The 14958-nt window shown below is 38.4% G+C and overlaps 1 protein-coding gene across 13 annotated transcripts in view; it reads left to right on the top strand.

Moving 5' to 3' along the window:
* Window positions 1-2539: 2539 nt before the first annotated feature.
* Window positions 2540-14958, top strand: part of MIPOL1 (mirror-image polydactyly 1) — a 313803-nt gene continuing 301384 nt past the window's right edge. For 6 of the 13 annotated variants that reach the window (XM_087422434.1, XM_087422419.1, XM_087422486.1 and 3 more), the window contains exon 1: window positions 2543-2731. The gene's annotated coding sequence lies outside the window, so the exon portion shown is untranslated. Of the gene's footprint in view, window positions 2732-2781; window positions 3005-3055; window positions 3615-8450; window positions 8530-14958 lie in introns of those variants that run through there. The other 7 variants (XM_087422397.1, XM_087422444.1, XM_087422473.1 and 4 more) reach the window with 7 other exon arrangements.

Below are 14958 nucleotides of genomic sequence, written 5' to 3'. Positions count from 1 at the left end.
ATCTGATAAAAGATATGTATCCAAAACATACAAAGGAATCTTAAAACTCAATAATAAGAACACAAACCACCCACTTATGGACCAAAAAATAAAAAATAGGCAAAGATCTGAATAGACATCACATCAGTGAAGATATATAGATGGCAAATAAGCACATGAAAAGATGCTGAACATTATATAACATCAGGGAATTGCAAATTAAAATGAGATACCCCTTAGAATAAAAATCTCTCTTTATATATAAATATATAAATCTTGTTGTTTCTGTTTCTCTGGAGAACCCCAACTAATACATATGGCATTCTCAGCTACTAATGTGCATAATTTTTATTCATTACTTTATTTTCTAGAACTCATTGTAGTGCCTGGCACATTGTGGGAGGCTGATAACATATGTATCCACAAGAGTATTCAACATCTTGCATTCCTTTGCTCCCTGTAATGAAAAGAGATTCATTTTCTTTTTCCTCTCATCCTATGTCCATATTTCTGTAAAAGCCCAACTTATAGGACGGATGAGTGCACAGACAACATCTTTGATAATTAGCTTGAGAAGAGAAAAGAAAGCTCCAATTGGTCTCTCTCATTTCTTGTAGACTAGCAACTGTTAGCAGGACAGAGAATGAAGAAATGTATATGTGAGTGATGGTGGTGGTGGAAGAGGGTTGGGAAAAAATTAGCTGTTGTGGTCTGAAAAGTTTAGGAAAACAGCATTAAAATAAACAAACACATAGGGACAGAGATTGGATTGGTGGTTACCAGAGGGGAAGGGGGGAGGGAGGAGGGTGAAAGGGATAATTCGGTACATGTGTGTGGTGATGGGTTGTAATTAGTATTTTGGTGGTGAACATGATGTAATCTATGCAGAAATAGAAGTACAATGATGTACACCTGAAATTTTTACAATGTCATAAACCAATGTTACTGCAATAAACAAAAAATTAAAAAAAAAAAAAGAGTTACCTCAGGAAAGCTGGAGGAAGGACTAGGGAGAAAAGGCCTAACGTTTGAGCTCATTGAATAAAAAAGGTGGAAGAAAAAAACAGGTTACTGAAAGGAAAGAAAACATGGATTTTCTCTTTACCCTGGAGACTTTCAGCATCCAGATGAGCTTTAAAAAACTAGGGTTAATGTACCTTTACCCAAAGAAAAATAGTATAATGACTTTCTCTAAATTTAACCTATTAATTAATTATTTGGTTTGAATTATCTCAATATAGTGTTCACCATCCCCCCTTATTTCTTGCTATTCCTTAGCCAGAAAAAGCAATTTTTCCTCCTTTTACATAGAAGTTGAGCTGGCCCTAAACCTTTCCAAAGTCATTCTTCCTGATTGGATTGCCCTTCCCACCTATTCTGACAAAAGTATTCCACTCTTCTTTTTGTCTCATATTTTTATGGTACTTTGTATTCACAAATATCTGATTCAGACCTTGACTGAAGTAAAAAAATGCATTTCAAAGCTGAATCTATAACAAACCTCTTTAGAGCACTGTGCATTCATTACAATATAATAACTAAGAGTTTGTGACTATTATAACCTATTTTGTTCCAACTAATCTACATCCAATTTTTCATGTCTTTTTTCCTGCTCTTTTTCACACTTACTAAATGTAACTTCCTTTCATTAACTTTAACCATTAACTTGGGAAACCGTCAACACTTCATATTATGCCTAGTCTCTGGAGATGTGTAAAAAACCATTGTTGCTTATTATTCAACACCCAGAAGAGTACCTGGCACACAGTAGGTGCTAAACAAATATTTGTATCTGAAGGAGTTAACGTGACATTTATAGACGCAATACTGATCTCTGAAACAAGAAAATCACATTCAAATTACTAGCAATTATGCCATTCCGTTCTTGTTTCAACACGGAGGTACACAAATTGAGGGCTTATTTTTTTTGTTTAATTCTGGAAGGTTCAACATCTTGTCTTAAAGAATCTATACAGTGAACATCCAGATCTCTTTCGAGTACTTAAGTCAAAGAGGTCACCGCCTGCAAGTTTTAGTACGAAACGCTCGCTCTTTGGCCAGGAGCTAGGTACCGCTTTCTGCTCATCCAACTGGAGTCCACTTCGGCCCTTTTCATTCAACCATCACTTGGCAACACGCCCCTGTCCTCTCCCGGCGTCGCATCCCCACTCCTCGTCTCACTCCAAACCACACACAAGACGGGAAACCACAATTCCCCCAGCTCCGTGGAGACTCGACAGCGCCCAAGTCGAGCCACAAGACGCATTTTAACCGCGTTTTCCCTCCTTTAACCAGACTGGGTTTTGTCCGGGCAACATTTGCTCTCGGAGAACGCGCCCTTCGTTTCGGACAAGCGTTCCGCCCCGCCGGAGCAGCCGCGTTACACTAAGACCGCCTCCTTTCTTCCCCAAACTCCTGCGACGACTTCCAAGCTCGCTCCCTCGCCCGGAGGCCCCGCCCCGCGGCCCTGGCGGCGCGGCACGCGCATGCCCGGTGCGCGCCGCCTGCCGCGTCCCGCGCACGTTCCGCCTCCGTTCCCCGTGGGCCCCCGCGCGCGGCGTACGGCTGGCTCGCGCCCCCGCCGCGCCCGCCTGCTCGTTTGCGGGCGCGCGCACCTCCTCGCTCTGGCGAGCCCGGCCGGGAGGCTCCGAGGGCGCGGCGATTGGCTGGCGTGGGGGCTGCGCGTTGGGCCTGAGAAACTCCGGGGGAGCGCGCAGAGTCGGCTGCCGGGTCGGTGCCCGGCGTGTCTCAGGTAAACCGGGAGGCTGGGAGGCTTGGGCGACCGGAGAAAAGTCGGGGTGGGCTTACCCCAGCCCTGGAATTTCCGGCCGCAGCCTCCCTGGAGAAGGAGAAGGGCCGCGCGGAGTCTGCGCCCAGTGGGTACTGGCCCCGTGCGGCCGGGAGTGATGGGGCTCCTTCGAAGGTCAGCGTCGTGGGGTTCTCAGTCCTCTTTCTGGGCACGATTTCGGCAAACTCCCCGGTTTCCCACTACAAGCGTTCAGCAGCTGGACATTTATTCAAGGCTGTAGGTATTTGTTTGTTTTTCCCTTAAGTCGCGGTGAGTTAGAGGATTCAGGTCCAGGCTCAACCTGTGGTTGGCTCTGTGCCCTTGAGAGTCGCTTAACTGCTTTGTATTTCAGTTCTCACCCTTGTAAGTTTCGGCGGCACGCTGAGCTGTGCTTTAGAAAGATACTGTTAGAATGCTTTTGGTTCGCAATGTCTAGGGCCGCCAATTTTCTAACTGGAAGGTGACACCACCCAACAGTATTTGTGAAGTACTTTAAGCTCCATGGATGGAAGGAACTGGATAAACACAAGATAGCATTATTAGGATGGTGGAAAGAAACAGCTTTCCACAAGAACAAGCTTTTTGAAAAGCTCCTTTGAACATTTTATGCAGATTAAATCACAGTGTTAGTAGACAAAGCTAAGCCTAAACAAAACTACATTTCAAGGAGGGTTTATTTTTCTTCCCCAGATAACTTTAACATACTATCACAAGTTATTCGCCTGTCGGAGTTTCTCCTTGGGAACGAGTGTGGAACCTAAAATCATGGTTATATAATCATTTGGATATCCTATGCAATTGTATACCAAGAAAATTAATTAAAACAAAGCTGACTTTTCTATATAAGGTAACAAGAATTAAGATATCTCATTGCTGAGAGGTAATGATGGCAAATTAGAAAAGTGAACGGCAGATGTGCACAATTTTCCTAAAAAGGCATAGAGTTTATAGAAATCTATTTAGTGTGTTAATTTTTAAAGTATAATAGACATACAGAAAAGTGCATGAATTGTAAGTGTACAGCTCATTGAATTTTTTACAAAGTGTACATACCCGTGTATCCAGTCCCTGGATCAAGAAAGCATTGCTTGCATCCTAGAAGTCCTACTTTGTGCCCCCTTTCCAAAGGTAACCGCTATCTCCATTTCTTTTTTCTTTTTTTTTTTATTTGTGAGGAAGATTTGCCCTGAGCTAACATCTGTTGCCAATCTTCCTCTTTTTGCTTGAGGAAGATTCTCCCTGAGCTAACATCCATGCCAGTCTTCCTCTATTTTGTATGTGGGACACCGCCACAGCATGGTCCGAGCCGGAGATGGAACCTGCGAACCCCAGCCCCTGAAGCAGAGTGCCCAAACTTAACCACTACGCTACTGGGCTGGCCCCACTATCTCTATTTGTAACATGATCTATGAATTTACCTATTATTGGTTTTATATAAATGGAATCATATAGTGTATAGTCTTTCGTGTCTCACGTTTGCTTAGTACTGTGTTTGTGAGATTTATAGTTATGTAGTATGTATGAGTTATGTAGTAGTGATTTGTTCTCATGCTGCGTAGTATTCTTCCAGGTTTTGGCTATTACCGATAGGGCTTCTTTGAACATTTTTATAAGTATTTTGGTGAACATGTGTATACATTTCTGTTGTATATATATCTACTAGTGAAATGGCTATATTATAGGATATGCAGATAGGTATTTCTGGTATACAGTACCAAAAAGTTTTTCAAATTAGTTGTGTCAGTTAACACTCTTAATAGCAGTGTTTGAGAATTCTGGCTCCTCCAAATGCTTGCAACACTTACCATTGTTTTTTTCATTTTAGCTTTTCTGGTGGGTATATAGTGATATTGCATTGGGTTTTTTTCCCTAATTTTCCTTAATAACTAGTAACATTTAACACCTGTTCATCTGTTTATTAGCCATTTGGATGGCCTCTATAGCAGGGGTCACCAAATTTTCTGTAAAGGGCCAGATAGTAAATATGGGCATTCCTTGCTTTGTAGAGTTTCAGTTAACACAGTACTGTGTGAAGCTAAGCCTGTGTTTTAGGCTTTGCAGGCTGTATACAGTCTCTTTTGTACAGTCCTCCCTCGGTATGCGGGGATTGGGTCCAGGACTCCTGTGGATACCAAAATCTGCAGATGCTCAAGTCCCTTATGTAAAATGGCATAGTATTTGCATACAACCTACAGACATCTTACCATATACTTTAGATCATATCTAGATTACTTATAATACCTAATACAGTGTAAATGCTATGTAAAGAGTTGTTATACTGTGTTGTTTAGGGAATAATGACAGTACAGATGCAACCATCAGAGGCCTTTCCACTGGGTATCGGTTGAATCCGTGGATACAGAACCTGCAGATATGGAGAGCCAACTATATTTTCTTCCTTCCTTCGTTTCCTCCCTCCCTTCCTTTGCTTTCCTTCCTTTTCTTCTTCCCTCCCTCCTTCCTTCTTTCTCTCCTTTTTTTCCTTTCATTCTTCCTTGTTTCATAGTTTGCTAACCCCTGCTATGTTGAAAAATGACTGCTCAAAAATGACTATTCAATCTTTTGCCCTTTGGTGGTGGTGAAATCATTAACTGACATGGGCTATATGGAGAAGTATAAATACATAGTAGTATTAGGTAGTGTGCGCTCTAGTGTTTTGCGTTTAAATTTCAAATCTCTAAACATACTTTCTTTGCTTTTTACCACCTTTACCTCAAGACTAATTAGAGACCTATTTGAGTCTTCTCTGAGCTGTCCCTGATGCTCCTGCTTTCTCCCATCCCTTAAAACTGGGGAAAAAAGGAGAGGTAAGAAGTGAGAAAAGAAAAGAGGGATGCATATCCAGTCAGCTCTGGACACTGAGTGAAAAATTATACAGAAGCATAAAATACCATTTGCAGTACTTTGAAATGGATATTGTCTTTTGAGCTGTTCCATCTTGGGGTGGCTTGATTGAAATTTATATCTATCTGATTGAGTATACTCAGAATATGGGAAATAAAGTTTGGACCATGCCTTGGGCCGTGAAACTCAACTGTGGCAGCTGTGTCCAGGATGGAGGTCCTCTCTTCCTTAAGTGCCCCACTGGACTTGCCAGTTCATCTGCTCTGCTTTGGGCCTTGTGCCTTTTACTCAGTACCCTCAGAAACTTTCCTTGAATACTTTTTCAGCCTATGTTAACATTCTTAGCTAATACTTTCTTATTTTTAGGTGGTTTATAGAAATGAATTTAGGTATGTATTTAGATATATGCTACTAATGAGAGACTTGGGGTATGGATAATTGAGGTTTTTTTCAGTCTTACTTGATTGTTATGCAAATGCAGGTTTAAGATAAACCACTAGACCCAGCTTCCACCACCAACCCACTCCTGTCCCTAAGCCTTTCTTATATAGAAATTTCGGATCCAGTTATGCATTTATATACATGTGTATATGTACACACATATTTTGACTAATACATATACCTTCCTGCTTTATAATTCCCACACAAAACAATTGTACTTATATACAGTGTTTTCTCTGCTCTTCTTGAACCAGAATTGGAGTCATTACAAACTATTACAGCTGGTAAATGGTATGTGCTGGTGGCGGGGATTCTCTGACAAGTGAGCACCCCCCTTGTTGGCGCCTCATCTCATATAGAAGCAAATAGGGTATTTATGTAGTACAGATGTTTAGTGGTACTAGACCCTGACTGATGCTTCTATATTAATAAGGATATATCTGTCAGTCCAGTTGTTGTCATTAGCTTCCTAGAGGACCTACTCCCCTCGATATTGCCTGCATCACATTGCTTTTGTTGACTGCTGGAACTCTCTGTTTTCCAGGATTCCAATGGGGACAAACATTGCCTTTTCTGGTTGCAGTTTCTATTTTTAGATACTTTACTTAGGTTTCATTTAATCTTATTTGCTTGTTGTAAGGTGACTATGTTTCTCTGCTATGGTCTATTATCTGTTGCTTTTATTCTTTACTTCCAGCAAATAATCTTATCACTAATATGTTCATATACCAGGGACTGGGGATGGGCTTAGGATAGCTCACTTTCATACAAACATGCCACCTATAGAGATAACTTTAGGGTTGATGAAAGAAAAAGAGGTAATGCACAACATTAATCAGTTCCTGCTGCTCTTGTTAGTACTGTCTTATTATTCTCTCTTTCTTTTGAATTTATTGGATTTTGAGACTATTACAAAGAGAGGATAGGGCTGTTTTAGGGCATTGACTGCAAAAGCAATGCACTATAGTGCGAGGAGCACTGGGCATCAGAGCAGAGTAAGTGTGGCTCACTACCTGTTTGTATTAGCCTTTCCTGGAACTTGGCTTTCTTTTGTAAAATGAGGCATTTTGATCAAGTATCTCTAATCTTTGGTAGGTAATCTTTTCCAAAAGATCCAGTAAGAGAGGCACAGAATTTAGAGCTTAGAATTTACATGACTCTGGTGGTCATTTAGGCTACCTTCTCAGTTTTTTCAGCGAAAACTCTGAGGACTTGAGATTTCTTTAGTCACCTAGTTACTAGAATCCTATTCTCCTGATTTTTATTCCAGTGCCCTTTTCCATTCCTACTTGTGATAGGAACCTTCTAAGATAACCCTGGTATTCACACTCTTGTGTAGTCCTTTCCCCTTGAGGGTAGACTAGACCTAGAGGCTCACTTCTTATAGCCTATGGCAAAAGTGGTGGGATGCCACTTCTGGGATTAGGTCACAAAAGACAGCAGCTTCCTTTTTGCTGCGCTCTCTTGCTTGCTCCCTTTGATGAAGCCAGCTGCCACGTTGTGAGCTAACCTATAGAAAGACCCACCTGTCAAGGACTTGAGGGCAGCCTTTGGCCAACAGCCTGTGAAGAGCTGGGGTCTCAGTTCAGTGACCCCCCCCTGGGAACTGAATCCTGTCAACAACCACTGAGTGAAGTTGGAAGATCTTGTCCCAGTTAAACCTTGAGAAGACTGTAGCCCTGGGTGACACCTTGATTACAACCTTGTAGGAGACCCTGAGCCAGAGGACCTAGCTAAGCATCACCTGATTTCTGACCCTCAGAAAACTGTGAGATAACAAATGTGTGTTGTTTTAAGCTGCTAAGTTTTGGGGTAATTTGTTAGGCAGCAATAGATAACTAATAAACTGCTCTTTTTATTTCAGAAAATTTTTAATAAAAGAAGTAGTTCATCCTGAAGTTTTTGTGAACATAGCTTCAATCTGTTTTTATCATCTTAAATATATTTCAAGATACATTATTTTTACTTTTTGGAAAAGAGAATATTAACCATTTAACTATAGATTCTGTATTTGTTTTATCTCAAAACTGGCGACATAAAGAGATGACTACTTTGAAGTTTAGTTTGGTTTGGGGTTTCATTAAAGTGCATAACCAGTCGGACAGATTTCCCATAGAACTGCTTTTGGCGGTTGGCGTGAGTTTGGCATGGCATCAGATATTGTCTGTATTGAAGGCATTTTTAGTTTAGATTTTATTGTTTGGCATGTATATAGCCTGGTAGTCTACTCTTATTTGTCCATAGTTCTGCCTTAGGGTGATTTGATTATGTATAAATATTATTTTGAGAATTGCCTTTGGTATCCCTGGTTTTATGAGTTTTGGAAGCTGCTAGAATACAATAGGGATCATTTTACTGGAACCCTTAATTCTGAATCTTGTTTTATTATCTGTTGAAGCATACCACCTTCCCATCTTCATAGTTTCGTTTTGAGGGTTTTGCTGCTGTGGAACAAGTTTTGAAAACTGTAAAAACAAGTAAGTACGTAGATAAATGATATAGATCAGTTAGCTTTTTTAAAACTTTATTGTGAAATTTAATACATGTGAAGAAAAGTATATACAATATATGTGGATAGTTTAATGAATAATAAAAAATTAACACCCCTATAACTACTGTTAAAATATTTCGAATTCAGTAATCATTGAAACAGGTAAGTACTTGCTTTGTGTTTGGTTATTTAAAAAAAAATGCTGTGTGTGTGTATTATGAATTCTGCAGTCGATGGGTACAGTGCTTTCTGTGTGTCTATGAGGTGAAGTTTGTTAAGGTTCTTGTTAAAATCTTCTCTTTCCTTACTGATTTGTGTGTGTATGTGTATGTATGTGTGTTTGATTGACCGTTACTGACGCCTTACTCTGTGTTAAATCGCTCTGTGTCGTTGTGGATTCTATTTCTCCTTAGTAGTTCTGTCAATTTTTGATTTATTTATTTTGAGGTCATGTTATTAGAAGCATATAATTTTATAATTGGTCTGTCTTCCTATGAATTTAGCCTTTTTTTCCATTAAGAAGCATCCCGTTTTACCTCTAGTAATGCTTTTTGTTTTAAAGTCTAGTTTGTTTTTTAAACTTTTTATTTTGAAATAATTTTAGACTTACCAAAAAGTTGCAAAAATAGTACAGAGAGTTCCTGTAAAACCTTCACCTTACTTCTAATGTTAACACAATGCATGATCATAGTACATTTATCAAAACTAAGAAATTAATATTGTTATAGTACTCTTCACTAAATTATACACTTGATCCAGATATCACTAGTTCTTCCATTAATGTTCTTTTTCTGTTCTAGGACACAATGCAGATCACAGTATTATTTAGTTGTCATGTTTCCTGAGTCTTCTCCCATCTATGACCTCTTTCTGATTTTGATACAGCTATGTCTGCCTTCTTTTGGTTAATTTTTAAAAATCCAGTGGGACATCTTTGTCTTACAGTTGGAGCATTTGGTAATTGGATCATTTCATCCATTCATATTTTGTGTTATTTCATTCTTTATTTTGCAAATTACATATACTTTACCATTCTTTTAGTGGTTATCATGGAGACTATTGCATCCTAGAATGCATCCTTTGAGACCTTTCTTTATGCATTTCCTTATCTGTGTATAGGTATCCAAACATATGGTTTCGGCTTGTTTGCTTTTTAATTTTCTTAATATAACAAAGGTTATGCTTTATTATTTTACAACTACGTCTTTTGATTTAATATTTTGTACATCTTCCTATGTCAGTATATGTCTGCATAGTGTTTAATGTGTGTACCATAGTTTCTTTAACCAGACCCTAACTGGTAGATGTCTGTGCTGTTTCTAATTTTTCAATGTTATAAACATCACTGCAGTTTATATTCCTGTATGTATATGTTTGCACCCTTTACTAGAATATAGATTTCTAGAAGTAGAATTGTGGAATCTGAGTTTGCACATTGAAAGCTTTAATTGACGTTGTGGGGCATTCTTGTTTTTTTTTTTTCTGGTAAGGAAGACTCGCTCTGGGCTAACATCTGTTGCCAATCTTCCTCTTTTTGCTGAGGAAGATTGGCCCTGAGCTAACATCTGTGTCCATCTTCCTCTATTTTGTATGTGGGACGTTGCCACAACATGGCTTGATGAGCAGTGCATCAGTTCATGCCCAGGATTCGAACTTGTGAACCCTGAGTCACCAAAGCAGAGCACGAAAACTTAACCACTATGCCACCAGGCTGCCCCCTCTTGTTATTTTTTAATGGCATAGTTTTTAGAGAAATGATATGTGCTCATTATAAACTCTTTCAGGCAACATAAAAAAATAAAAAGATGACAGCAAAACATTATCCCAAATTCTGTCATCCCAACCAAAACAACCTTCATTAAAAACCAGACGTACAGCATTCTATTCTTTCTGTTCCTAAGAATGCTCAATATTAAGAACAACAACAACAAAAAGCCTAACCATAGGCACGTATTTGTGAAATTTCACAACACTAAGAATGAAAAAAAAAATCCTGAAAGGTTTCCAGAGAGAAAACAAAAATAGACTACCTAAAAAGAAGAAAGAATTGAATATGCCAGCATCAGCATCAGTCTTCTTAACCAGCAGTGTTAGCTGCTAATTAGAACACAATATCACAATGATTTCAAAGTTTTGGAGGATACACTTTTCAACCCAAAAACTCATGGCTAGTCAACAACCAATGAAATATGGGAGTAGAACAAAGATATTTTCAGACCTGGAAAGCCTCAGAAGTTATGCTTTAGCAAAATAAAGAAGGGAAAGAAAGACCTGGAATGTAGGAATTAGTAAATCCAACCTAGGAGAACAGTGAAATGATGCTGTGGGAGACACAGCCATATAGCAGGCCTAGAGAGCAGATGGTCCAGATTCGAGAGAAACCTCCTCTGGAAGGAGGTTTCCAGGGAAGAAAAGGGACTTAAGAGATCTTATAACTTCTGGGTCTGGGGTTTTTTCTGTTGGAAAGTTTCTTTAAACTGGGGATTCAGTTTCCTTAGTAGATAAGGACTCTTCTGGTTATCTATTTTTTTGTGTGTGTGTGTGAGGAAGATTAGCCCTGAGCTAAAATCCATTGCCAATCCTCCCCTTTATTTGCTGAGGAAACTGGCCCTGGGCTAACATCGATGCCTAGCTTCCTCTACTTTATATGGGACGCCACCATAGTATGGCTTGACAAGCGGTGCGTCGGTGCGCACCCGGGATCTGAACCTGCGAACCCTGGGCCACCGGAGCGGAACGTGTGAACTTAACTGCTATGCCACCGGGCCGGCCCCTGGTTATCTATTCTTGTTGAGTTAGCTTTGGTAGATTGTGTGTTTCAAGGAGTTTGTCAAATTAACAAGTTTGAAGTTGTTTGTAATATTCCCTTTTTATCTTTTTTTATGTCTTTGGGATCATTTTAATGTCCTTCTCTTCTTCCTGATATTAGCAATTTATGTCTTTATTTTTATCTTGATCACTCTGGCAAGAGGCTTATCTATTTCATTGATCTTTTCAAAGAACCAGCTTTTGGTTTCATTGATTTTCTATATTTTTACATTTTCAAGTCTATTGATTTTTGCTTTTTACCATTTCCTTCCTTTTGCTTGCTTTGGGTTTAATTTTCTCTTAATTTTGTATATTTTTAAAGGTGGAAGCTTAAGTATTAAAGAGAGACCTTCCTCCTTTTTCGTTCTGTTACTGCACAAAATTGGGGTTCTCTGCCCAATGTGCATAACCAAGCCAGTTAATTACGGCACCAGCCTTTGAGGGGAGAAATCAGCTTTATTCTGCAAGATCCATCTCCAGGGAGACAGGGGGCATGTGCCCTTAGATCTCTCTCCCCGATTCAGGATTTGGGACAAAATTTAAGAGGTTAGGGAGAACAGGTTGGCTTGCGGAAATGCTGGTGGGATAGGTTTTGATTGGTGGGCTTCAGGTATTTACAGTAAGGTTTTAAACATTTATGATGAGGTTCTAAACATTTATGATGAGATTGGGAAGGAATTTTAACACCAGATCTTCCTGAGTGAGGGACCCCTCCCTTCTGATAAGAGTCTGACTTTCAAGTTCCACTCATGTCCTGGTCCTTGGGTTCCTTAGAAGGAGGATCTTTGGTTCCAGGGTCATTTCATGTCACGATTTTGCGCATGCCCTGGCTACATGATTTTGCAGTTTTTCTGAAAGACAATCCTTAATCACTTAGGTGATAAGAGATGGGGTCTGTTGGAACTGGCTCTCTAAGTGGGCCCACCGTTACAGTTCTATAGATTTCCCTCCAAGCACTGATCTAGCTACATCTCATGAATTTTGATATGTTGTGTTTCCGTTTTTATATTGTTCAAAATATTGTAAAATTTCCTTTTAGTCTTGCTTTTTGAACCATGGGTTATTTAGAAGTGTTTGGGGATTTTCAAGGTATCTTTCTGTTACTGATTTCTAATTTATTTCTGTTGTGGTGAGATAACATAATTTTTATGTTTTCAATTCTTATAAATGTGTTGAGGTTTGTCTTATGGACCAGAAGAGGGTCTTTTTTGGTAAATGTGCCATGTGCACTTGAGAAGATTGTGTATTCTGCCCTGTTGGGTGGAGTTTTCTGTAAATGTCAATTAGGTCAGGTTGGTTGATAGTACTGAGTGATCTGTGTCCTTGCTGATTTTCTGAGGGCTTATTCTCCTGATTATTGAGAGAGGTGTGGTGAAGTTGTCTGAAGGTGTGTGAAATCCATATGTAATTATGGATTTTTCTGATGATTTTTCATTGTTGTGAAGTGCTTGCATATTTAGGATTGTTTATGCCTTGTTAGTGAATTAAACCCTTTAATGTACTAAGTCTTGGTAATATTTCTTGTTTTATTTTGTCTGATATTAATATAGCCACTCCTGCTTTCTTTTGATTAGTATTTGCATTATTTGTTCACTGTGCTCTGTTATCCTAAATAATATATACTTAGGAAAGGGTAATTTGTAGGATGTTTTCATTTTGTGTTGAGGGGGTTCAGAACACGCTACCCCAAAATATGGCACCTTGGCATATTGAAGATTTTAAGCTGAAGGAATTTGAGAAACATCAGGTGCAGGCCAGACTCTCTGACTTCCCCCTTCTCCCCTGAAGCAGGTCATAAGACCTCATGTGAGAGGTGCCCTCCCTATACCTGGAGGAAAGGAGCATCCTTATCTGCAAAGATGGAAGGATACTGCCTGAAAGGCCCAGCCAGGAATCCCAAGAGGATCCAGGAAAAGTTCTTCCTTCCCTACAGTGTACATTTTGTTATTTATGTATTTATTTATTTTAAATAATGTTTTGATTTTGGGAAGTAATATCTTATCAAATATGACCTAAGGTTATGTAATTTTATGTTAAGGTACAAGCATATGAGTGTTCATCACATAATTAGAAAAATTTTTGGAATTTGAGTGGTAATTTCTTACAGATACTATTTGCATTTGGGTGTTGAAATGCTGTTTTATGTTAAGACCCAGCCATATACATATAACCTAAAAAAAATTTAAACATTTAAATTCATTCTTTTTAATGAAGTATTTTCTGAAGTATGACAGACCTCTTTTTTAAGCATCCTGTCTGGAAACTAATTAGTACTTTAATACTTGTATTATCTTTTAAATTTAATGTAAATTGAAGCCATTTCCTTAATTTATGTCACACAGCTTATTACCAGCATGGGAGCTGCAGATAGTGTGTGATATAGCTTATGATATCCCAAAGTAGAACATTTTATTCAGTGGCATGAGCTGGCACAGTGGGCAAGATTATTCTAATTCATTTGGCTAAGTGAGCTATAGCTTAGGAAGTTCGTATACAAAAACTCACTGAGTTTCTTTGTGATTCTGTACTGGTAAGAAACTTGGCTTAGGATTTCGGCGACTTAATTCCTACTGTCTTTATTTCATGCTGGTGATTAATTTGCAGCTTAGTTTAAATTAAAATCTACATACACATCTTTAAAATGCCTATGTTTTTGTTTGTTAGCCATTTTAGAATTAAAATCTCATTTAAAATATTTTGCTACATGATTAGTAACTGGTTGGTCCTGGAAGCTCTTGTTTGGTCTACATATAAATACACCTGAAAAATTAAGAGAAATTATTTTCTTCTGTAAAGTTTTTTGGAATAGTTTTTCTTCTAAAATATAATCTTAATTTTAATAATTACTTTGAAAAACAGCAGATTGTATTATTTGCCTCCCAGTGGATAAAAATTTAGACTCCTCCTTAACATTGCCACATATAATATTAATGAGATTTTTAAAAGCTGCCATGAAGATGTTTCTTCTAGTGCTATTCAAAACAGAAAACTATGATATTGCCATCCAATGGAATATTAACTGTTGAAGTGATATGAAGAAAAATGCTTATGATATAATATTTTTTAAAAAATCAAGTATGTCTAGACATTGCTTACACATATATAAATATGGAAAACAGAAATGACAAAGGGAATGCACTAAGATTTTAAGAGTATTTTATATTTTGGTGGTGAATGCAAGGGGTGATCTTTTTTTCTTCTTTCTACTTTTGTTTTAGTGTATTTTTTTTAGTGTATTCCCAGACTGTTTTCTATAGGATATGGTCATTTGGTCAGTGCCTTGAATTTGTATCTAATTTTTTTTTCTACCGTCGGTGATTTCTATAAAATCAAGAATTCAGCGTCATTTGACATTAATATTGGATCAGCTTTAACTTCTAGTGATTATAATTAGAGTGTAACCAGTGTTGTTTGTTTTAAGGAATATAATGATTTTTAAGCCCTTTGAAATCTTCTAAATGAGTTGTCAAAAGATTGAAAAGTAACTAAGTATTTGGAAGAATGTTTCCTGTTGTTTTTCAGAAGTTTTAAAAAGTGGTCAGTTTCTTGCTAAGATCCCCTGGCAGTGTCACCTCCCCTCCCCTCCCTTTCCCAGCTTTCACCTCCA

The sequence above is a fragment of the Ceratotherium simum genome, chromosome 3 (genome assembly GCF_057802395.1).
Source record: "Ceratotherium simum simum isolate JZ-2026a chromosome 3, ASM5780239v1, whole genome shotgun sequence".
Lineage (NCBI taxonomy): Eukaryota > Metazoa > Chordata > Mammalia > Perissodactyla > Rhinocerotidae > Ceratotherium > Ceratotherium simum.
The sequence above is the reverse complement of the archived record's forward strand: the minus strand, read 5'-3'. Positions and strand labels throughout refer to the sequence as shown.